This window comes from Mustela putorius, unplaced genomic scaffold (assembly GCF_011764305.1).
Source record: "Mustela putorius furo isolate JIRA1106 unplaced genomic scaffold, ASM1176430v1.1 tig00003836_pilon_pilon_pilon, whole genome shotgun sequence".
In the NCBI taxonomy this organism is placed as follows: Eukaryota; Metazoa; Chordata; class Mammalia; order Carnivora; family Mustelidae; genus Mustela; species Mustela putorius.
In genome coordinates, this window is record NW_025421989.1 from 928,405 (window position 1) to 953,293 (window position 24,889).

Sequence of the window (24,889 nt, forward strand, 5' to 3'; positions counted from 1 at the left end):
ACTTATCCATCCATCTGTCCATCTGTCCATCTGTCCAGCCACCGACTCATCCATCCGTCCACGCACCCAACTTGAAATTCTGTTGGTGGTGTTCCATGTTGCATTACCATTTTATTTCTTTATGCCACAAGATCTTTCCCATGAGGCGTTCTGTATTTTTACACCTCCCTTAGGTATACACGACCTTCTATCTTCTCCACGCAGTAACCACAGAACATTCTCTCCCCTCTTTTTGGAGGGCTTTCACAGGTCTTTAGTTTCCAGTTGCCATCCTCAGGCTGTTGCCCAAGCTGTCTCGTAATTGTCAGGACACTCATGTCATCATGCCTGCTCTTAACCCAGGCCAGCTGTCTGCTGAGTGAAGGTATGAGTGATGGGATCTAAGAAAATGCAACGTAAAATCAGAAAGAAATGGTACCCGAGAGATCCCTGACCTCACTCACCCATCGGAGCTTGACTGCTCCCCCAACTGGGGTTCCAAGCCATTGCCTTAATAGGTCATGACCTGTGTGGGCCTAGGGGAGAGATTCCTCCAATCCCAACACCTCCTGACGAGATGTTGGGATGTTGACCAACTGCTCTGAGAGTTGACCTAGAGGGACAAAAGATGAGAATAATCAACCCGGTAGAGGTTGGAGGGCTGACCAACACGAGCAGGATTCATGACTTCCTATAAAGCTACAGCAATGAAGACAACACGGTATTAGCCGAACGGTGGAGAAACGGACCCAGGGCATGCCACGAGACCCCAGGAACAGCCCCGTAAGAATAGTCAACTGAACTCTGACAAAAAAGGCAAGGGCAGTAACCTGGACCAAAGATAATTTCTTCAACAGATGCTACTAGAACAACTGGACATCCATATACAAAACCCCCAAAAACAAACCAACCAACAAAACCCCCCCCAAAACCCAAAAAACTAAGAATCTAGACACAGACTCAAAAGAACTCAAAGTGGGTCACAGACTTTAGTGTAAAATGTGAAACTATAAAATGCCTCCAAATTAACACAGAACAGAATCTAGATAACCTTAGGCCCAGGGATCACTTCTTAGATCGCCAAAGGCACGATGCATGAACAAAAGAATGGATACGTCGGAATTCATCAAACTTAAAAACTTTTGGTTGGTGGGACCCCCTAGCCTCCATGATCCTGCAAGCCAATGCCAATTCCCAGTTTTTATATCTTATATTTAAGTTATATATATGTACATATCTTATATATGGATCTCATCTTATATGTACATATGTGATCTTATACATTTGTGTGTATATATGTATATTAAAGGTATTTTATATTAAAAAAAAAAAAAAACTTTTGGTTTGGAAAAGACAATGTCGAGACCACGTGAGTACAAGCCAGAGTGAGAGGAGGTATCTGCCAGAGACAGAAGTAAAAAATATGTATAGTTGTATAAACACACACACACATCTATATATCTAAAATTTACAAAGAATTGTTAAAACTCAACTATACGAGAGAACAACCAGCCCCATATGAATCATGGGCTAAAGGTCAGAACCCATAACTCGCCAAAGAAGACATAGGGATGTCACAAAGCCTACTGAGAGGTCCCACCCGTGGCGTGTCCTCAGAAAAATGCACGTTAGCCCCACAGTGAGATGCCACGAGACAGGTATCGAAATGACTGGGGTCTAAAAACACCGCCAACGGCAAAGTCTGGTAAGGCTGGGGAATGGTTCTCGGTCCACACGGGGCCTTCCTAAGTGGGAGTTTGCATCACTGGGGGCCTCCTGGCCACTTTGCACCTGTCACTGCGTCTTCAAGGGTGACAGGGTACCGCCAATACCTCCACGCTTCAAGGTCCCTGATCTCTGCAGACCCGAGTCTCACGTTACTGCTGCATCGCCTCTGAGCGAACAGTGTGTTCTCAGACTTCAGAGAGGGGCTGAGCCGCAGTCATGGGGACAGCTGGTGGGCGAAGCTAGCGGTGGAAGACGGGGGGCCGTCTGTCTGCTCAGATCACAGTGCAAGAACCCTTCCCGCTAAGCACACATGGGCACGTGATGGTCTTATCACTCTCTGTTCTATTTCCCTCTGCATTGCACAACCCAGGTGCGCTGTAAATTATGGGTGATTTGCATGCCATTGTCAGTCTAAACGCCGGTGGGGCGTGTGCCGATTTTAATCGCCGCCTCCTGCGAGACGGCAGCCGAGTTCGCGGTTCCTTGCCTCCTCTGTCTTTTTCCCAGAGTGGGACACGCGCAAAGGGCTCCCTCGCCAACCAGAGACCAGAATCTCTGAAATGCAACAAGTCCCTTGCTTTCTGTTGGCGTGACATCGTTGGTGGTTCTTGTTCTTTTTTGTTTTTTTTTTCCATTTTTCAAGCTGCACCCCCTACGCACATGTTCCTGAGCAGTTCCGTCACAGCCAAAGCAGGCTCCGTCTGTGAGGCAGGAAGTGACCAGAGGCACGCATTAATTAACGTGAACAGCCATTCTGTGAAAGAAAACCCAGCCGGCCTGGGGGTTGGGGACCTGCCGGGAAGTAGCAGTTGGCAGGCGGCGCATAACAGGAATTTCAGGCCCCTCCACCACCACGGAACCAGAACGGCGTGAATACGTTGGAGAGGTTTGCAGAAGGAGTGGAAGCAGAGAGGGGGTGAGCGGGTCCACAGGCAACAAACTAAAGCTCTCCTCCGCTCAAAGACCTTGATTCAGATCTCTTCTGTAGGTCAATAGATTGTGATGCCACTTAATAGTTGAGCCACCACAGGGTTCGTGGTGCCCATCCAGTTTCTACCAACATGTCCTGCAAAGCTGCCAAACCGAAAATGGTCCAAGGCACGTCTGAGGAGAAGCCAAGGCATCGCGATAGTCTCACAACTGCTTGAATGTGACGGGCACTTTCCCTCGTTCTCTTGATTGAAACACCCAGGGACAGGAGCCCTTCAGTGGGACATGCCCTGGGTATGCACATTTCCCTGCTTTCCAGATGGTGTTTAAGCCTCTCTCTTGTGGATGGGAAGAACTCCCCTAACATGCTGATGAAGACAGATAGAGGTGCATCTCCAGGTCATGCCAGGCAGGGCTTGGGGTCCAGAGAAGGGTCTTTTAAAAAAAGGAGCTTGTATGTGTGCAGATCAATATATAGATAATAGAGACACGTAGATGGCTGATGGAGTATAAGGTTAGACAGATAGGTAAATGGATGATAGATACAGTTCGATGGATGGATGCATAGACAGAAGATTGGTGGCTGGTAGACAGATAGATGGTAGATACATATATGGGTAGGTAGATATGTGATGGATGATAGATGATACATCATGGATACGCAGATAAGGAAATACAGGTGAGTAGGTGGATAGATAAATGGATGGATGGATAGACAGACTGATAGATGATAGATTGGTAGATAGAAAACAGATAGATGTAGGATGAATGGATGAGTGATGGATGGATAGATAAATAACAGATAGATAGATACATATATATGGACAGATGAATGGATGGATGGATGGATGGATGGATGGATGATGGATGGATAGACAGATAACAGATATATACAGACAGACGGATGGATGGATGGATGGATGGATACATATGATAGATGGATAGATAGATACATAAGTATGGATAGATAGATAACAGATAGAGATGGACAGATGGATCCATGAACGGATGGATGGGTACATAGGTAGATCTACATAGACAGATGGGCAGATGGATGGATGGACAGATATGAGATAGATAGATGGACAGATGGCTAGAAAGGTGATGGATGGATGATGGGGATAGGTAGATGTGTAGATGAGAGATACAGACAGATAGGTGGAGGGATGGTTTAGAGACATGGATGAGAAGGGGAAGCGCATTTGCCTCAAGGATCTCCCTTTGTCTGCCTTGTGTCAATGCACAATTCATGATCTTGCTCAAGAAAGACCTTGCTTGTTCACTGAAACCCGTCTACTCCAAGGCCCCATCCACGGTTCAAATGGATATGAAGTTAGATGTTGACTTTACTGTTTCATCAAAGAAGCAGTGTCTTGAAATGAATGAAAGGAAAACTGGTGACTTGGGGCAGGAGGAAATCCCCTAAATGGACCCATTTACATTTTTTTTCCGTGCGAAATTGATGGCCTGCCCTACCGTGTGTCCATGGAGGCGTGATGGCCTGGTGATGAGCAGCCTAGCCTTGGTGGTGGGGTGGGGGGTTGGTTAGCAAGACGTGAGTTCAAGTCCCAGCTCCTTTAGTGGGAGATGGATGGCCCCATCCAGGGACTTCCCTCTGTGAGCCCAGTTTCCACCATGGGAGATGGGACAGTATTGCTTTCCTATGACTATGACAACACATGACCACAAATTGGGGCCTTAAAACAATGGAAGCTTTCTCTGTCCCAGCTCTGGAGGCCAAGAGTCCCGAATGAAGCTGTCGGCAAGGCTGGTTCCTTCTGAAGGAGGCTACAATGCACACGTGAGTTCTTCCCCAAGTAGGATGGTCAGCCGTGCATTGAAATGAGGCAATAGAGGGGCAAATATGCCATGTGATGTTCCCACTCACTATCTAGACTGTCCATGCACCTACCCATTTATATCTGTTATCTATCTATCTATCATCTGTCTATCTCTATCCATCAATCCATTACCCATCCATTCATCCATCCATCCACCCACCCAATCTATGTGTCTGTGTATCTCTGTATCCATCTCCAACCACCCATCATTCATCATTCTATCTATCCATCCATCCATCATCTGATTATCCATCATATCCATCCATCCATCCATCCAACCATCCATCCATCCATCCAACCATCCATCCATCCATCATCTGATTATCCATCATATCCATCCATCCATCCATCCATTCATCCATCCATTTATCTGATCATCTCTATGTATCTGTTCATTTCTCTGTCTCTCACTTAGCCATTCTGTCCCGGGTAAACCCCAAGAGAAACGAAGATCCACGTCCACACACAAGCATGGACACGCATGTGATAACAGCACTATTCAAAGCAACCAAACGGTAGAGACAACCCAACTTTCTATCGACAGGTGGATGCAGAAGCAGAAGACGGTCCATGCCTGCAACGGAATATTACTCAACCATGAAAAAAGAGTCACGTTCCAACACCTGCCACCACGTTATCGGATCTTGAAACACGACGCTTCCAGAGAGACGCCGACACCAAAGGCCACATTCTGTGTGACTCTATTTATGGGAGACGTCCAGAACGGGAAACCCACTGAGAGAAAGCCGATTGCTGGTCCCTTGGGGCTGCACAGAAAGCACGGGAAGGGACTGCCCTGTGGGGCTGGGGTCTCCTTGTGGGGCAGCGAGAGTCTTCTGGAACCAGGTAGAGGCAGTGGTCACATGAGATGGTGAATGGACCAAAGGCCCCCTGAATTATTTACTTGCTTGTGTGCTATGTGAATTATAGGTCCATAAAAATGAAGGCCTCAGAGACCCCGGCGGGAGAAAGCCTGAAGATGTTTCTGCTGAGCTTCCCCATGTCCTACTGGGCTCTCACGCCCTCATGTCCTCCTGGCTGACTGCTCACCCCAGCTTCTGAGAATTCCCTCCTTTGTCTCCGGCGTCCCCGCCCTTTGGGTCACTGGTGGGGTGTCCGCAGCCGGCCACCCACGTCTGCTGGCCTGTGGTTTCCACGGCCCTTTACACCCGCAGCGGGACCTGGGTAAAGAGGAAGGGGTGACAACGACCACCTTCACTCATGACCTGACACTTTCCCCGGGAAGCCGGCGTTTGTGGGTTCAGAGTTCCCAGAGGCTCCTACTGTTTTCATTTCCTTCTGTCCCGAGGCCGCAGACAGTTTCTCTCTGGCTCGCATCCCCTTGGGGGACGGGAAGGCTTGGGCCGAGCATCCCCGAGCCTTCGGACCATGTCTGTGGTGTTTCTGGGTGAGCCCTGCTCCTGCCCTGGGTCTAGCTGTCCCATCTCAGCGTCTGTTGTCCCCGTGTCTGGGGCCACGCTGTGTGCTGAGGAGCAGAGGGGGTTGGCCCGAGACCGTGGCCTGCACCACGTATGACCAGCCGTGGCTTTCCCTCATGCACGGAGCTGTCCTCACTGGAGACCGTCGGCCGTGATCCCCCAGGTGAGGTGACACCTGCTGTTTGGGGCTGTGAGTCTCAGGCAGGGACACACGCCAGAACACAGCGACAGAAGAGAGAGAGGGTGTCGGCAGCGTCCCCTGTCTGGGCAGCCCTCCAGGAGCCCCTCGGTTCACGCAGAAGCAGAATGGCTTGGCCGAGCCCACCTGCTCCCCGAGTGTCCCCGTCGTGACCCGTCTGGGTGTCTGTCAGTGCGGCCCCTCGCCCCTCGGACTGGCGGAGGCCTGCGGGATCGCGCCCACTTTGCTGGTCTTTGCCCGCTGACCAGCAAGCACCCAGGCCTCTCAGAGCACCTGCGCGCATCTCAGGGCAGGGCACCGAGACCGCTGTCTGGGGTCGGCGAGGGCCGCAGTCCTCCAGGCCAGGCCTGGGCGACGCACAGCTCTGTCCTGCGCTTAGACCCGGACACACGGGCGTCCTCCTGCAACGCAGACGGAGGGAGTGAACGGCACACGGAGGTCCCCGTCCGCGCACAGAGGGACGCACGGGCGCACGGATGAGCGAGAGGAGGGACGGAGGACGGAGGACGCGGCCCGTGAAGGCGGCGTGAACGTGTGGACGCGTGAACGGAAGGACGGAGGGGTCGGTGCACGTGTCCACCCAGAGCCCCTCCTGCACCCTGGGGCTCCTGCCCCGGCTCCTCGGACGCGGCCTGCCGTTCCGCTGACCGTGCAGCCTGCACTGTCTTCTCCCCTGTGCTGTCCCCTGCCGTATCCAGCCCCTGCCCTGCTGTCCCCCTGCTGCAGCAGAGCCTGGTGTCCAGCCCCCTTTCCTCCCCTGCAGTCACTCTGACCTTTGTGGTCCACAGGACTGTGCGCCCCACACGCGCGAGATGCGGCCCCCGCGAGTCCCGCCCCAGAGTCCCAACACTGAGCTCCTGGGGACTTCCCCAAGGCTTAGCCTCATCTGACCCTGGTATGAGCAACACAACCATCCAGACAGGCTGGTCCCTCTGAGTTCTGCTTTCCAAAGACGGGGTTCAGCCTACCAGGGAATGTCTTTCCTTGCACACAGGGCGAGCAGACTTCTGCCAGAGACCCTAAACCCACAGTTGAGGGGTGGGGGGAGCCGAGGAAGGCGGAGCTAAAACAGGGGACGGGAAAGAGAGAGCGAGAGAGAGCAGGAGCTGACAACATTTACGCTCCTGGATCCAGCCGTGCCTGAAGCTGTCCTGAAATCCGTAAGTACCCAGTTAGACAATGTCCACCTTGAGTCAAGTGTCTATTGTGTGCCACCCCAAGAGCTGTTCCTCACCCATTAGGAGCCGGCGTGCACCCCGTTGGGGGACAGAATGGCAGAGGAGGCAGATTTGAGCCGGGGACACCGCGGCTGCTGCCTCGGCCGACACACAGTCATTCCACGGTAGCCCGACGCAACAGCGCCTGCCTTGTCGGAGGTCACCGAGTCCCTGCACGGAACCCTGGTGACAGGGGCCCGCGTGGCCGTCCGCCCTCCGTCCGTGCCAACGACAACGCGGAGCAACCGAGAACAACGGGCTCCCACCCCTGTGAAACCGTAACCAAAAAAAGAAGAGAAAAAGAAAGCACCGAAGGCAGGTGTGCAGCTCCAACATCTCATCCCAGAGACGCCGGGATGAGACCGCGAGCTCGCGTGTCGGGAGGGCCGGAGCGGTCTCGGCAACCCGGCTAGACCACACCGGCCGGCGGACGGACGCCGGGCGCCGGCCAGGGGAGTTGCATTAAAACCCACGACACACTGAGCCATTGTCTGGTTTGCGTGTCCCGAGACGTGCGAGGACGAGGGGTTTCTGTGGAGCCCTGACACCCGCGGGCCCTCCACCCGAGGCCTGGGACCCTGCGGCGGGCTCTGCGTTCCCCCCGTGCACCCCATACATCGTGGGTAGGACACGGGGGCGGCCAAGGTTCTCGCAGCCCACGCCCCCAAGGCAGCTGACCACCAGCCCCGCGACCCAGCAGCATCTTTAGGTGGACGGCTGATTCCCTCACCCGGGATTTGTCCTGCCTCCCTGGGGGACGGGGGGGGGGCCCTCGGCATGACCCAGGCTTGCGTGCCCCCCTCCTCGGGTCCCGTGACTTACAGTGACGGTCCTGGGCGAGCTGCTCTGAGCGGCCTGTGGTGGGGACCCTTACGCTGGTGCACGGGCGGCGGTCCCTTCAGAGAAAGGACCCCGTGGCGGTCCGTCCGCGACACCCGCCCCCCAGCAACGTCGACACGGTCCCCGGCCCCCCAGGGGACCCAGCCGCCTGCCCGAAACGGCAAGCCGTCATCTGCAGATTTAATTAAACACACAAAGGTTGTGAAAGGTTCCTCTTTTTCGCCGCGAATCCGGGGCCGGGCGGGGGCAGGGCGCCGTCCCTCCGTGCCGGGGATTTCACAGATTTATTTTTTTTTTCAAGTTTACATTAAAAAAAAAAAAAAAAGGTATTTATTAAAAAACAAACAAAAAAAAGCTTTGCTGGAACGTAGTCAGGGCCCGACGTGCGGAGGCTGAGTTGGTGCTGAGGGCGGGGGACACGTTGCCGTGTGGTTTCCTCTGGATACATTTTAGACCGTTTGGTTTGACTTTGTAAACAGCCGTTCACGGTAATGATCGAACGCACAGTCCCGATCGGAACGACGCTCGTTAATGCCAAGGAAGCTGCTGGACTATGGTCCGTTTTCTGAGTTTTTTCCCATTATGAGCTGAATTGTGTGCCCTTCCCTGCCCCCAACCCCAACCTCACACGCTCGAACCCTGACCCCCAGGAACTCAGAATGTCAGTGTATTTGCACGCGGGGTGTTTGAGGAGGTAAAGCCTGGATCTCAGCTTCCCAGACTCAGCCCTGCCTGGATCTCAGCCTCCCAGACTCAGCCCTGCCTGGATCTCAGCTTCCCAGACTCAGCCCTGCCTGGATCTCAGCCTCCCAGACTCAGCCCTGCCTGGATCTCAGCTTCCCAGACTCAGCCCTGCCTGGATCTCAGAACCCCAGCCTCAGCCCTGCCTGGATCTCAGCCTCCCAGACTCAGCCCTGCCTGGATCTCAGACCCCCAGACTCAGCCCTGTCTGGATCTCACACTCCCAGCCTCAGGCCTGCCTGGATTTCAGACCCCCAGACTCAGCCCTGCCTGGATCTCAGAGCCCCAGCCTCAGCCCTGCCTGGATTTCAGACCCCCAGACTCAGTCCTGCCTGGATCTCAGAGCCCCAGCCTCAGCCCTGCCTGGATCTCAGACCCCCAGACTCAGCCCTGCCTGGATCTCAGACCCGCAGACTCAGCCCTGCCTGGATCTCAGACCCCCAGCCTCAGCCCTGCCTGGATCTCAGAGCCCCAGTCTCAGCCCTGCCTGGATCTCAGACCCACAGACTCAGCCCTGCCTGGATCTCAGCCTCTCAGCCTCAGCCCTGCCTGGATCTCAGACCCACAGACTCAGCCCTGCCTGGATCTCAGCCTCTCAGCCTCAGCCCTGCCTGGATCTCACACTCCCAGCCTTGAGCTCTGGGATCCATAAATGCCTGTAGCTAACGCTGCCCCGCGTGGGGTGTGCGTGGCGCCATCCCTGAGCACACGGTTACATTCGCTTCCCAGAAGGCAGGTTGGGGACAACAGAAGAACCGACTCGGGTTTTAAATAGAAGCACGCCGGGTGCAGGCCACTCTAGGTACCTCAGAAGCACATGACGGACGCACGGACGGAAGGACTCGCGCTGGCAATCTGGCCGTCCACCCTGCAGAACCCTGAAAACCATTGCCGGGGCGTCGGGCCTTGCGTTCTGGCTCCGTGGCTCGGCTGCACGTTGACTTGTGATGCTGGAGGGTAGGCAGAGCCACGGGAAAGGATTCTGCAGCTTTGGTTAGGGGAGTCCCCCAGGAGGGCCCCCACTGGGCTGCAGCCCCCTAGAGGATACATCCTGATGGCTGGTGCTGCTCCCTCCGGAGGCTTTTTCCTCCCCTCTTCCAGCCCTTCCCACGGCCCCAGAACCCTCCTCCTGCGGCCTTCGTCCGCTGCCATTCTGCAGAGGAACAGGTTAGGAAGACGGCCCTTCAGCTCCAGACGTCCCGCGAGCGGCGGCCTGAGGCCTCGTGCATGAAGCCACAGGACGCATTTCATGCCACGCGGACTGAACCCCTGATCACGGCTTCCCCGGAAGCTTTGCCCTATTAGCGTTTTAAGAACAAAGTCCCTGGAGACCCCCCGCCCCAGGGATGGACGGCGATTATTTACCATTTCCTAGTTTCTGAGTCTGGCGTTCCCGTCGCAAAATGCACGGGGAAATCCGGCTGGGAGAGACGTGCATGCGGGGTGAGTTCCCCACGGGGACGCCATGGCCCGACCCAGCTCCTGGAGCCCCGTGTCCATTAGCTTGGGCTCTTTCTCCCCCTCTGCAAAGCCTGCTGCGCACCCTCGAGTCTCCTGCCCGACGTCCTCTATCCTGCTGCTGTCTTGCACGCCGAGGGACCCTTCCTGCGTGGGACCCACCCCAACAGGACAGCCCTGGGTCACCCGCCCACCTCCATTGCGCTCTGCCGACGACCAGCCTTCACGCCGTCGGCAAACCCCAACCTCCTGTTTGCAAAGCCAACAGGACGTACGCCCAGGGTCTGAGGATTCGGACGTGGACCTCTTTGGGGGTGGGACGGGGGGTCTGCCTTCCCCGGGGCGGGGGGCTTGCAGAATTCATTTCTGGACCCCCGCCGCTGGGTCGGATACGCGTCCGTGATGGCGGGTGGTGAGTGTGCACGGGAGGGTGGGGTGTGCCGCAGAGAGAGAGGGTGCAGGGCTGAGCTCAGGCATGTCTCCCAAAGCTGGACACCTCCTGGGTCTGGTGAGGCTTTTGAGAGGCCACCGTGAGGACGATGAGGGGAAAATAGGCAGGTAGGACCCAGGGGAGCAGCAGGAAGTAAGCAGAGCTGTGGTAGGGGGCGAGCGTCTTGGGGCATAGGGAGAAGCAGGAAGGACACGGAGCTTAGGAGCGTTTGAGGCGAGCCGGGGAGAACCAGCCACCGCTTCCCCCCGGCCTGGACTTGGGACCAGGGAATGTAGATTCCCTCGACTTTGTAGGACCAGAGATGGGGCTCACGGTCCTGTGCCAAGAGCCCAGGGATGGCTCAGCCCTGCATGGGCTCCTCCCCAGTCATCACTTGGCTTGTGTTGCCATCTCGGCGACGGGTCCTAACGCTGCTGTGGTCGCGGGGGAGCCCACACGCCTTCGAGGTCCTGCCCTCGCTCCTTTTGGGAATCGCCGCATCTCAGCACAGCTCTGTGCAATCGCTCGGCACGTGATGAGCAGAACGAGGTTCCCGCACACGGAGGCTTGACAATGCAGGACGGCGGCACCCGTGCGGACGTGAACGGAGCTCGAGGACACGGAGCTCGGTGACATCAGTCAGATGCCGGAGGAAAAATCCTATGTCACTCCACATACACCGGGACCCCAGAACCATCAGACGCACAGGTGGTGGGTGCCCGGGGCTCGGCGGGGAGGACCCGGGGTGAATGTCTCATGGGGACAGACTTCCAGCTTTGCAAGATGAAAACATCCCTGAGGGACGCCCGGGTGGCTCCGTCGCTGAAGCATCAGCTTTGGGATCAGGTCCTGAGATTGAGTACCGCGTCGGGCTCCCTGCTCGGAGGAGAGTCTGCTTCTCCCTCTCCAGCTCCCCCTGCTAGAGCTCTCTCTCTCTCTCCCAAAAAACCAAATAATCTTTAAACATTTAAAAAAAAAAAAGGATTTAGGGAGCAGCATCGAGCTTATCGACAGCAGGATGTCACGGTGCGTGTAGAGGTCGGCTGAGAAGGCAGGTACCCTACGAAGCCTTCTTACCCCACACACACAAATGAAAGAAAAAAAAATATAAAATAAGTTCAGATAAAAGCACCATAAAATAGCAAAGCTATTTCCCCCGGGGGTGAGGGGACGGGGTCACTGCGGAGTCATCTTGGGGTTGCCGTGGCCGGTCAGATAGCAGGACTCTGCCGGCACGGGTGTGGGTCTTCTGTGTTCAGCGATGTCCTCCGGGGGGACGGGGATCCTGGGTTCGCCAGTGGCCAGTCCTTGCATGCAGGAGGGAAAAAACCCTAAATGGTATGCATGCTTTTTTTTTCTTTTTTTAGGGTTAGGAGCACCTTGGAGTTCCCAGATCAAAGCAGGTGCCAGGGGGCCGCTGAGGCTACGGTGACGTGAGCTGGTGTCGCCCAGCGCTGGCTTCCAAGAGCAGCGTCACCACCGACCTCCACACCCCGGAGTCTGGTCCTCCGAGGGGCCAGCGTGGGTTCCTGGTTGTGACCACCGACAGGCCTGGTTAGTGGGGACTCCGGGGGCTTCCCGGGAGAGTCCCCCGCAGCAGCTCGCGGAGCTGGACACCCCCGTGAGCGGGATGTTGGAGACCCACAGGCACACACACACTTGCACCAGGAGGGAAGTGATCCCTGTGCACAGCCGGGGCGCGGTGCCAGACTTCCTGCCCCCTCCGCCCTGAGGCCAAAGTCTCGGTTCTGTCCTGTGGGAGGTGGGGATTTTCAACCCTGACCTTTTCACCGGCCCCGGGGCTGGGCAGGGCTCCGGCATGGCTGAGGGTGTGTGTCCTGGAGCCGGCTGAGTTCCGGGGGGCCTCCTCTGCTCGCACGCCCGGTGGGGGGGGGGCGGTTTGCACGGTGATTCCCGGGACCCGACGGCAGGAGGCGGAGATGTGGGAGCCCCGAGGACATCAGCAGCGTCCGTGGGAGGGACGCTCAGACCTTTGTCCATGTTTCTGTTTGGCTTTCCCGTCCGTGTTTGGATGTCCAGCCCTGTCTAGGGTTGTGGTGGCCGCGACGGTGTCCCCAAGGGCAGACTGCAAAGGGAATGGGTTTATGTGTCCCTGTTCTCTGCTGCTCTGAGCTCGGCTGCCCTTCCTCCCCCACAGCAAACTCGGCGTTGGGGTTTCTGACAACTGGCCGGGGACTGGCCCCACCTGGGGCTGCTTCCTCTTTGCGCTCACCTTCACGGGCACAACATTTCCCCCGCAGCGTGCCCTGCGGAGGGCTCTGTGCCTGCTGTTCTGCCTGCCTCTTGTCCCCAACCGGCCCTTTTCCCCTCCCCGCCTCTGGCCGTACAGGAACGAGACCACGCTGACCGCCTCCACCGAGCCAGCCAACCCTGCTTTGTGGCCTGCCACGGTACGGGGGGAGGCAGACAGGAAACGTGACCCCAAAAGGATACGTCCGCATCCTGATCCCCGGAGCCTGGGCATGGGGCTTTCTTGGGGGGAGCTGGGTCTTTGCAGATGTGATTAAATGAAGGATCTGACCTCATCCGGGATGAGGCTGTCTTTCTACATCCAGGGACGGGGTCCTTGTAAGATTTGGAGGACAAGAGACACAGACAGAGGAGAAGCCACATGAGGACGGAGGTAGAGATGAGAGGGACGCGGCCACCAGCCCGGCGACACCTGGAGCCCCAGAAGCTGGAACAGGCAGGAAGGACCCTCCCCTGGAGCCTCAGGAGGGAGCAGGGCCCTGCCCCGTCTGGATCTCAGCATCCCTGCCCCGCCTGGATCTCAGACTCTGGCTTAGACTTGGGAGAATTTCTATTGTTTTCGGTCACCCGTGTGTAGTCCTCGGTTGTGGCTGCCCCAGGAAATGACCACCAGTGTCTTCGTCTGCGCAGCCTAAAGCAATATGGACGCTAGCAGCCAACGCCGCCAGTTTTAACAGATGCAAACCACTCCCGACCCACCGCGAACGTGGCTGTTTAAGAACGCGACGGCGAGGCGACCGTTCTGAAGGCGTCTCGGATGGTATCACCGACCGATGAACGGACTCTTGGAAGATTGGACAAGGTCACACGATTTTCTCTCTCTCTCTCCTCAAACTGCCATTTTGTTATCACCGTTTTTGCAGATTCTGAGCGTCTCAGGGACGTGCTCGAAACTCTTCGGTCTGCGATCGCGTCCAAGTCACGACCACCAGAATAGGTGTGCGCGCTGTAACGCACACGTGTGTTTCACTTCCCGTCCGTCGGGCCCTCGGCGCCGAAAGGCTTGTTCGGAGTCATTGTGGTCACATCGGTGCAAGAAACATGACTCTGTCTCACGCCTAGATACACCTAACAGTGGGGGAAAAAAATGTATGGGACACGACTTCCCGAATGAGGTGGACTGTGGTCAGGATCTTCCCACACGTTGAAGAAAACAGAACATTCGTGCACCGAAAGAAACACGTATTCTCTCATTTTCGCTTTCAATAGGCATTGAATTCAACACACATCTTGCAAGCTCCCCCAGGACGAGGGCTCAGTGTCCCCCAAGCCGATAGGCTCTGATTCGGTTCCAACGAGGGCTCGCGAACTCACAGAGTAGCCGATTCGGAGGAGAGGGTGCAACAGTTTCATCCGTGGGATTCCCGCCCATGAATCTTGAAACTAGTAGGAGGTGATCCCGCCATGTTGAAAAGTCTCCATGGGTCCGACGGGCAGCTCTAGCGTCCTTGGGGCGTGGAGGAGGGAAGGGTGACAAACTGGACATGTGAACATTGTCTTTGCTCCGGGGAATTCAGACGTTTCCCTGCATGGGCCCCGTGCACCTGCTTTGTGAGTGAGTCACCTCCCCGGCCGTCGACACAGGGGCGACCAGGTGGGTGACACGGGACCCTTCAGGATTATGATACCCGGGGTTGACTATTAAGAAGGTGAGCACCTCCTTTGGGGTCACTGGGGACATGCGTCGTAGTAGGATCTATCCTGGAGGAGGGCTAGCTTTCTCTTGTTCACCCAGAATTCTAGAACTTTCTTGAACTTGCATTTGAGTTGAACGTTGACTGGAAAAGAAACAACCTTATCTCCGTGGTCACACGTGGATTTTTTTTAAATTAAGTGTGCGCAGGGACCCTCCTCTGCCTCCGGGCGGTCTCTGGTGCATCGGGCATCTCAGTTTGAAGGACCTCTACTGCTCTCAGTCTTCACGCATGGAGAGGGAGAGGTCACCTGGGACTTGGGGGGAGGGGGCAGTGTGCAAAATTAGTTCTCAGTGAAAGCGCTTTTGATTTGTTGGTGGTGGTAAATGGGCGCCGAAACGTTCAACAGCTTGGTGAGGAGGCAGGATCTCTCTGCTTTTCTGAGAAGGGGATCTGGGTCACAGGAGGTGACAAGGCTGTGCTCTCAGCTTTAGTGTCTCTGTGAGAACCCAACACTCACTTGCAAGAAACAGTGTCTGCCGGGAGAGGGGGAAGCATCTTACAGGGACTGTGCCCACCGCCAACCTCCTGACTCCTGTCCCCACAGATGGTGGGAGCAGTTCCACCAACAACTGCCCAAAACTAGCTTTCCTATTTACAACAAAGTTGGGTGCCTTGAAGTCATTACCGTACTAAGCAGGGCGAAAACACAAATTCACTAAGCAGTTGACTAACCAAGAAAATGAACCGTTGGGCTTGGATCTCACCGATGGTTCGAGAGTTGTTTGTGTTTTTTCTCTTCCTGGTGGAGAGGGGGTACAGACAGGAGGCAGATATGTCACAGCAATGCTGTTACGGACAAACGCACGTTACTTTCCGAGGGTGTTTCCACAAAGCAAGGTGTCACTTGCTTGGGAGCGTCGGGTTGTAAATTGTGGGTGTTTACCGGGCATTTCCAACCAGCCGGCCTTCAGCTGGTGCGTCGTATTCAACCCTAAGAACAACTCTATGGTGGGAACCTAAACTCTGGATCCCACAGGCATAAGGATAAGCTCTGCACATTTTCCTCCCCAGTACATTTTCCCCCTCTGTTCTACTGACCTCTTTACTTCATCGTTTCCTTCATTCTACCTTACTTTGGTTTCAGCTAGCTCTTTCTAGATGCTTAAGACGGACTCTTGGGCCGTGGACATGCAGTTTTTCTTCTTGTTGCATCCGTGGATTCAAGGCTATGAATTTGCCTGTTTTCACCACTTTGGTCTCCTCTTACGTACTTTGAGGCGCTGTGTCCTAATTATCGTTTGCGTGAGCGTCCTACTGTGACAAAGCACGACAAGCTTTAGACAACGGAGATCTGCTTTCTTCCCGCCCAGGTGGCCAGAGCCCCCAAATCAGTTTTCCCAGTTAAAAGTCAAAATAGTGACCAAGCTGGCTCCTTGTGGCGACGCTGGGGGAAAATCTGTTTGCTTGTCTTTTCAACATTATTCATTCAAAGTCTTTCCTGTTTTCATCGCCATCTTTGGCCCATGGGTTATTTGGAAGGGTCCAGCGGTGAATGAATCTCTGGTCAGCTGTTTGTTATTATTTCCAGCTCAATTATTTTGAGTTCAGACAGTAGCATCAGGAATGCATCCAATCCTCTGAAACACGTGAGGCCCGGTTCTGTTTGGTGACTCTGCAGAGATGATCCGTATGCCTGTGGGGTCCAGAGTTGAGACAGAGAAATCTGGAGTGGCCTGAAGCCATGGCCCATCCATATATTTTTTCTCATGGCTTCTGACCCACAGGGTACCTGCTTAGATAGTTGATCGGAGAGAGACCACCATGGGGCAGTGCACGTCCATCCATCTATTCCAGACAAAGCTCCAGCTCGAGGTGGTCATGGATATAAAGAGTCCCTCCTGAAAGCCATCCACAGACCACACTTGAGTACAGAGGCCAGCAAGGGTTGCAGTAGAGACAAGCCACCCTTGACCAGGCAATGATGTTGTTCTATCCTCTGTGGGATTGTTCTCCATTTCTGAGAAATAGCAGGTTAGGGCAGGAAGCAGAGAAGAAAACCACAATGGTTGGAGTCCTAATGCTGTGTAAGAAATTGTCCCAACTGTTGACGGTATGGGTTTCCTATGGTTGCTATAACAGAGTACCTGAGTCTGCAAATTTGTTTTCTCACAGAATAATAGATAGATATTTATGTCTCCCAATCCTAGAGGCTGGGAGTCCTGAGATCCAGGCAGGGCTGAGGCTGGTGCCCCTCCTTGGTGCGTAGACCCCGTCTTCTTCCTGTGTCCTGATGTGGTTGTCCTTCTGTGAGTGTGTGTGTGTCTGTGTCCAAATTTCTTCCTTTTTTAAGGACCACAGTCATATTGGAGTAGGGACCCACCCTACTCCAAGGTGACTTCATTTTGCCTAACTACGTCTGCAAACATCCTATTTCCACTTCAAGTCATAATCTGAGGTCTTGGGGTGAGGTCTCCAATAGGTGAGTTTTGCAGGGATGGAATTCAGCCCATAATAATGCAATCCTGTATCTCCATGGGAAACCTTGTTGCAGTCACAAATAGCCCTGGGACCTCTCTAACCAGGTCCCTTGTTGTTCTGTGAGCTCTCAACTTAACAAGTTACATACAGCTTGCCCATGCACACGCAACCTTTTGCTGTGCTGTCGGCTGCTAGTCAGGGAGGCATGTGGCCCTACAGATGCAGAACCCCATGCCCTGCCCCATGAACTGCACGGGCTTCTGGAGGCAGGAGAAGGGCTGGGTTTCCTGGGTGGTGTAGAGGCCATTGGGCTGAGGGTTGTGAAACTTAGAAGATCATGAGAAACAGATTTTTATCTTTCTGTGAAGATCAGGCCAAGGATCCCACAGTGGGGCTCTCTTCATCTTTGGGGTCTCCATGACACGCATGCTACCCACTTGCTGGATTTCAGAACGTTCACCCCATGGAAGAGAATTGAAAGTTTGAGCTACCCTGTCCTGATACATCTGATAAGTCTTTGCACACGTAGTGAAAGATGTCACTTAGGTTTCTAGTGACAAAGCTCTGAGGGTTATCAGATCAAGAAAATGCAAGAGGACAAGTTTGCCAGTGAAGTGGTTGTAATTCTTTGGTTCACCATGCAAACCGTCTGGGGTGTTATTCCTTATCCCCTCCTAAAACTTAATAACACAAAACTGGGTTTATGGATTCAAACACAGCTTCTTCGTTTCCTTTTGAATGCTCCCATATCCATATATCCCATGCTGTATTATGATGTTGTCCCACTGCAGCTCATGAAAAGCTATATGTCAATTATATCTCAATATAACTCGGGGGGAAAGAGAGGAGAAGATATGTCCACACAAACATTAGCGCAAAAACCAAAATGCAGCAAACTGACCACCCTTGTGCCCTTCTTTACAGTAAGATGAGCCACAAGGTCTGTTGCACAAAGGGAGAAAGAAGCTCAGCTCCTCGATTGGGAGCTCTCGAAAGAGTCCTCTTTGCATTGTTGCCATGTGACAGTAAGCGTTACGTGGTCCACTTGGCAGTACCGTGGTATCCGGATCCGTGGTCACACACGAGTCAACATGTTGCTGTGTGTATTTCTTTCGGATTAACATTTCAATCAACAGACTTCAGGTAAATCAGGTGGCCGCCGTAATGGGTTAGGTGGGCCTCGTCGGATCAGTTGAAGGCTTTAAGAGGAAACAGACTGACCTCCTCTGAGGAAGTGGGAATTCTGTGTCTCCGGATAGTGTTCACACTCAAAATGCAGCATCACCGCGTCCCTGGGCCTCAGCCTGCTAGTCAACCCTGCAGATTTCAGACTTGCTGACCTCCAGTTATAAGACTCATTTCCTTAAAATAAATCTCTTTCTCACTTTCTCTGTTTTTGTCTCTCCTATAGGCAGACATAGATCTTTCCATGTATCATCTATATATCTATGTATTTATGTATGCGTTCATCCATCCATCCATCCATCCATCCATCCATCCATCCATCGATGTATCCATCCATCCATCCATCCTACCTACCTACCCATTGATATTATCTATCTATCTATCATCTATCATCTTTCCATATTTCTGGTTCTTGTAAGAGTCAGCATTCTGCAGAGAAACAAAAGCAGTAGCATATATGCACATACACACATATATAAAGAGAATTATTAAAGGAATTGGCTCACATGACTGTAGAGGATGAAACATCCCACAGTCTCCTGTCTGCAGGCTGGAGGCCCAGGGAAGCAGTCTGTGATGGATTCCCATCAGAAGCCAGGAGAAGACATATATCCTGGCTTGGAGACAGTGAGACAGAGGGAGCTGATTCTCCTTTACCCACTGTCTGTTCTCCTTGGACCAGGAAAGGATTGCCGGCTTGCCTGCGGACCACCCACACTGGGGAGGTCATCTGCTTTACTCGGTCCACTGATGCAATGCTCATCTCACACAGATACACCCATGTATCATCTATATATCTATGTATTTATGTATGCGTTCATCCATCCATCCATCCATCCATCCATCCATCCATCCATCGATGTATCCATCCATGTGCTGAAATATCTGGGCACCCTGAGGTCCAGCCACATTCACACATAAAACTAACCACCACAGTCTGCTTCTGTTGAGAACCTTGATCGATACAGAAACCCTCAGAAAAGCAAGACCCTAGGTGCTGATCCTAATTTTTCCCTGGGCAGAAGAAGATGAATGCATTTCTCTCTCTGACCTCTGAGACCCCTGCTTTCCAAAGACAGGACCTATTTTGCATTTGAACTGACAAGTTCCCCTCCAACCAGACCTTATGATTTTCAATGACAAGACTCTCCATGGATGGCAGAATCAGGTAACTTGGAACCACCCACCATGAACCAGGACAGCTTAACACGGATGTGGTGTGGGGAGAATGTGAGACGCGATTTTGCCAGAAGCATCAGAGACTTGGGGCCCAAGGGAGTTGGGCAAGTCTAAGGAGGTAGACAGCTTGGCTTTGGGAAAAGTTCAAGGGAGCGGGTCCATCAGTGTTCTAATCAGAAGCCAAGTGGGTCCTGAAACTCTGTTCCATCACCAAGAATGTCTGGGAGTCCTCTTTCCAGGCACACCTGTCACTGACCAGAGCCAGGAGGGTCCAGAAGGTGGGGAGAAGGAGAGGGCCCTTGGCATGTCCTGGAGGCCATGATGAATTTACATTGACTCAGGTCCTGAGTCCTGCAGGGGATCAACCCCCACTGCTCATGGACTGGGTCGTTGTGTGAAAACACTGGGCCCCCACCCAGCTTTGATGGGAGAACACCACCATGGAGCTAATAGTGCATGCTTTCTAATTAACCATATTTTCCTGTGACAGATGTGGAACTGAGTGAACTCACAAAACCCCATGGAGTGATGATATAGCGTCATACAGATCACTAAGCCGAGGCTGGGTAAACCCATGGTCCAAAACTGCCGAGCCGAATTCCTTCTTGTTGGCATTCCTACCGCTCAAGGGCGTCTCATTTCTGGGGTCAGCTCCTTGTACCTGAGCAGGCTTATATCCCCTGTGGCCTGAGTGTTAGCCCAGCATCCTCAAGAGGACGGAAGAGAAAATAGTGTTTTTGTCATGTCGCAGAAGAGGAAATAGAGGTTAAGCGTTAGGTCAGAGCATGGCCGCGGTCAGACTCACAGCTCGTGGCTTCTGAAGATATGCGCAGAAGAGACAAATGCACATCAGGCCCCATCTTACACGCTCTTGGTGAGACCACACAGTGTTTGGTGCACGTTGGGACCCTCCAGGGAGCACATGGTCCACACCTGCCACATCCTGGCCTTCACATGGAATCAGAGACTGGTCCTGATGGAGCCCCAGGCAGACACCCTGTGCTTTGGGGGAGGAAACCCCCGGGGCTGGCCTTGGTACTAATACACTGCATTCCATACCATGTATGTGGATTTTTCTGGTCAATATAATTAGGTGCTCCTTGACACCCCAAGGAGAGCCTAGTGTCCCTCAACCCCGTAGGCGGTTGGTCCATGAGACGTAGGGAATGTTCCTGCCCAACAGGCTCGGTATTGGAGAAGGAATTTCTACCTGGGGGTGACTGGGCCCCCAGGGGATGTCCCACAATGCCCAGGGCTATTTCTGTTGGTCACACTAGAGTAGGGGGTTGTTCCTGGCATGTGGTTGGTGGAGACTAGAGATGGTGCTCAGCACCCTACAGTGCCCAGGACGCCCTGCCTCAGAGCCCTCCAGCCTGAGATGTCAGTAGTGTTGAGGCTGAGAAGTTCTGGTCTAACATGAGAGACTATCTATCTATCATCTGTCTATCTATCTGTCTATCTATCTATCTATCTATCTATCCATCTATCTATCATCATCTGCTTACCTACCTACCTATCCATACATCTTTATATCTATCTACCTACCATCTGCATGACCATCCAACCATGCATCCACCCATCCATTCATCTATCCCTATATCTATCTATCTATCATCTACCTACAAGACCATCCATCCATCCATCCATCCATCCATCCAACCATCCATCTATGTCTAGCTATTATCTCAGTATCTATCCAATCTTATCCTGTATCTACACCTCCTACCTCTACCTCCACCATGATGTGGCTTCTCCCCTGTGTCTGTGTTTCCTCTTCTGTCTCTTACAAGGACACCTGTCATTGGACTTAGGGCCACCCTGATCCAGGATGAGCTCATCTCAGATCCTTCCCTTCATTACATCTACAAAGACCCTATTTCCACATAACTTCCACAGGTTCTGGGTGATTAAGACATGGGCATATATTTTAGGGGTCCACCATTCAACACACTATACCCGTTTTTGCCTGGACTACTCCCATTTTGTTCCTGAAGTCCTGCTTCTCAGGACCCCCAGCTTCCCAAGCAAATCTACATGGCAAATCACCCTACCCATAACATTTACACCATTCTGTTTAATACCCAAGCCAAGTTAGGCCACCAAGTGGTGCTTTCTGTGGATGCCTGAGTTCTCCACTCCCTCCCTCTGCAGGGACCATGGAGGTCTCTGCTGACCAGGACGTGGGCTTCCCCCAGACACAGAGTTGCCACCCCAATGGACTAAGACATCCCCGTCCCCATTACAGACACCTCCCACTGGCACCAACAATCTGGTTTTTGTCACTGGATTTTCCAGGTTTGCTGTACACAGAAATGTTCTGCACATTTCCTATAAAAAGAATTGCACACTGTGTGACTATGTGTGTCTACTTCTCTCCCAGAGCATCATGTCCTCAAGGTGCATGTGTCGTGTAACCACTGTGTTTAACGGGGGACCTGTCGTGGAGTATGCCATCCAGGTGCAGGAGGTGTTACCCGGTGGGTCGTACCCCAGGGTGTTGTGGGCTACTGCACACGCTCATTATCGGAAGTGGTCACGGAGCCAGGGGATGGTGTGGAGATCCTGCTGTGCTGCTAGGGCAGTGCAGAGAAGGTGGGATGAGATGTTCAGTCCACACGTGGTGGACAGGTAGCCATGGCAGTGTGAAACCAGGACTGGGGCGTGCTTGGATGGTGTGAAGCTGGACATTCAGGGTAGTGGGGAGCGTCCAAGGAGAAGCTCTGAGCATGACACGCAGATGTTGCCCATCACGTGGAGGGCAGCACTGGGCGGGGGCTCAGGAGCCACCCAGCCTGTGCCCCCCAAGTGCCCTATGGGAAGTCCCAGGCACCTGATGTTCCGCCTCTCAGAGTCCGAGGACAAGTATAAGGCACTACGGAAGTTGTCTGATGTGCTGAGCAAGATGGAAACTACTTTTAATGGGAAAGAGGATCTAGGGGTAATTCTTGTGTTGGGCTGGGGTACAGGTCAAATGCTCTGCGTGGGGTCATTGTACCTGAGCCCATGTGGCCCGTTAACATGCTTGGGCAAAGTGGGGTCAGCTGGTCCCTATGACCTCAGTGGGTTTCCTGAATGTGGATCACAAAGGCCATGATCTTGGGCATGTATCTCCAATAAGCTCTGTTCCCCCAAAGTATGTGTCTTTATAATTTTCTCTGGTACCTTAATGATCTCTCTGCTCTCCCGTTGTCTCTCCCCTACAATCTGTTTTCACCAACGACAGTATGCGCAGGGCCTGGCGTCCATACACAGCAACCAGCTTGGAGCCCAGTGGCGAAGGAGGTCACCGTGAGCTGGAAATCAAAGCCTCGGCTAGATGGACACACACAGGGGGGCTGCACACAGGGGGCTGCACGCTCCAGGCTGTGCACGGCCCCGCAGGCAACAGCTCAGCTTGTCTGCTGTTTGCATGCCTGTTTGCAAGTGGGGACGGCCGTGTCTCCTTAGGAGGGAGTCGTGCTCAGGGAAGGAAACCAACCAGCCCTTCCTCGGGACGGGCATCTTGTGGTGGGGTTTCAGAAACGCCCTTCCGCAGCTTCCTGTAAGTGTGACTCAGAATCTGTAGCACCCGGCTCACTGGCAACGTGTCCTGCAGACAGTGTTTATAGCCCGGGGTGAGGAAGTAAGAGCACGGGCATCGGACGGCCCTTTGTTTCCGCTCTCTCTGCTTTACACTGATGCATACTTCATTTCAAGGTGAACACTGCAGTGGCCTTGGGCGCATTCACCATGGTGGCCGACCACCGCCTCTGTGTAGCTCCACAGCATCTCCAACATCCTTGCCACTGGTTGTGGTCACTGGTTATGGCTGTCCTAAGGAACAGATCTGGAGGGAAGGATGGGCAACCTGCCTCTTCTCTTGTTTTGTGGGTCCATGTGTACAGCCCCCTCCATCTCATCCTTGTGTCCGTTCATCCTCCATCCATCCATCCTTCCATTTGTCCATCCATGCACCCATCAACCCATCCAGGTACCCATTCATCCAGCCTTCCACTCACCAACCCTTCTTTCCATCCATCCATCCATCCATCCATCCATCCATCCATCCAACCATCCATCCGTCCAACCATCCATCCATCCATCCAACCATCCATCCGTCCAACCATCCATCCATCCATCCCTCCATCCAATCCACACATCCATCCATCCATCCATCCATCCATCCAACCATCCATCCATCCATCCATCCAACCATCCAACCATCCATCTACCTGCTCACCCACCATCCATCCATCCATCCACCCACCATGCATCCATCTACCTGCTCACCCACCCTGCAACCACGCATCCATCCATCCATGCATCCATCCGTCCATCTTTCCATTTATTCATCCATTCATCTTTCTATCCATCCATCCATCCACCCACCCAACCACCCATCTACCTGCTCACCCACCCTGCAACCACGCATCCATCCATCCATCCATCCAGTCACCCACCCATTTCATTCATCCGTCAATCATCCATCCTCCAACCCATGGACCCATGCCTTTATCCTTCCATCCATCTGTGACTAACCCATCCACCAATTACTAAACTCACGGCGATTTTTTCTGGGGTTGTCTACAAAGCCGCAGCATATGCACTCACCGTAGGCATGGATTGCCTATGGCCATGACTACTAGGTTCTCTCCTATCCCATCCCGCATCTGTGCCCTGCTGGTTTGTCCCTGTCCTGAGTGCAGGGGTGGCCTTGCTCCATGCCCTTCCCCCACCAGCACATACCTGGAGACTCCAGGCCTCCAACTGCAGAGTACTTGGAGGAGACAGCACCTCCTGGTGGATGGGACACATCCAAGACAGTGAGTGACCAGGCTGGCTAGAAGCCTGAGTCCCTAATCCACATACTTTACCTGTTCTCTTGGTGGGGCAGAATATTACAAAAGTTTTCCTATTGTTCCTGCTTTTTTAGTAAAAACGCCACTTGTTCAAGCCAGGATTTTATTTTTCGTCAGATTATCTTGTGCTATAGGATAGCACACACACGCCACAGGGACCTTCCTGTGGGAGCAGAGCAGAGTAAACCTTGGCTCATTTCTCCCTGGATGTGGCCTGCGTCTGCTTGTTCTGTAATGAGCTCTGTGCCCTATCACCCCTATACTTTCATCACAGAAACAAAAACATGAGACAGAACATTAAGAAATGGGAGAAAGTGTCCCCGAGCACCCTGGCCCAGCCCAGTCCTCTCCCGGAGACCCAGAGAATGTGACATGGTCTTGCAGTTCCTCCCAGGCCTCTGGCGGTGTTGTCCCTTGTTCCTTCTCATCCTCTCCCTTGGCGGTTCTGAGTTGGGGGTGATTCTGCCCCATAGAAGACACTTGGGGATGTCTGAGGACA

At 53.5% G+C, this 24,889-nt stretch overlaps 1 protein-coding gene across 2 annotated transcripts in view; it reads right to left on the reverse strand.

Moving 5' to 3' along the window:
• The window catches only part of P2RY8 (P2Y receptor family member 8), a 44,009-nt gene that overhangs the window by 15,565 nt on the left and 3,555 nt on the right, over positions 1–24,889 (reverse strand). The window contains exon 1 of one of the 2 annotated variants that reach the window (XM_004768321.3): positions 8,156–23,607. The exons of the other annotated variant lie outside the window; for it this stretch is intronic. The gene's annotated coding sequence lies outside the window, so the exon portion shown is untranslated. Of the gene's footprint in view, positions 1–8,155; positions 23,608–24,889 lie in introns of those variants that run through there. 2 annotated transcript variants of the gene reach the window in all.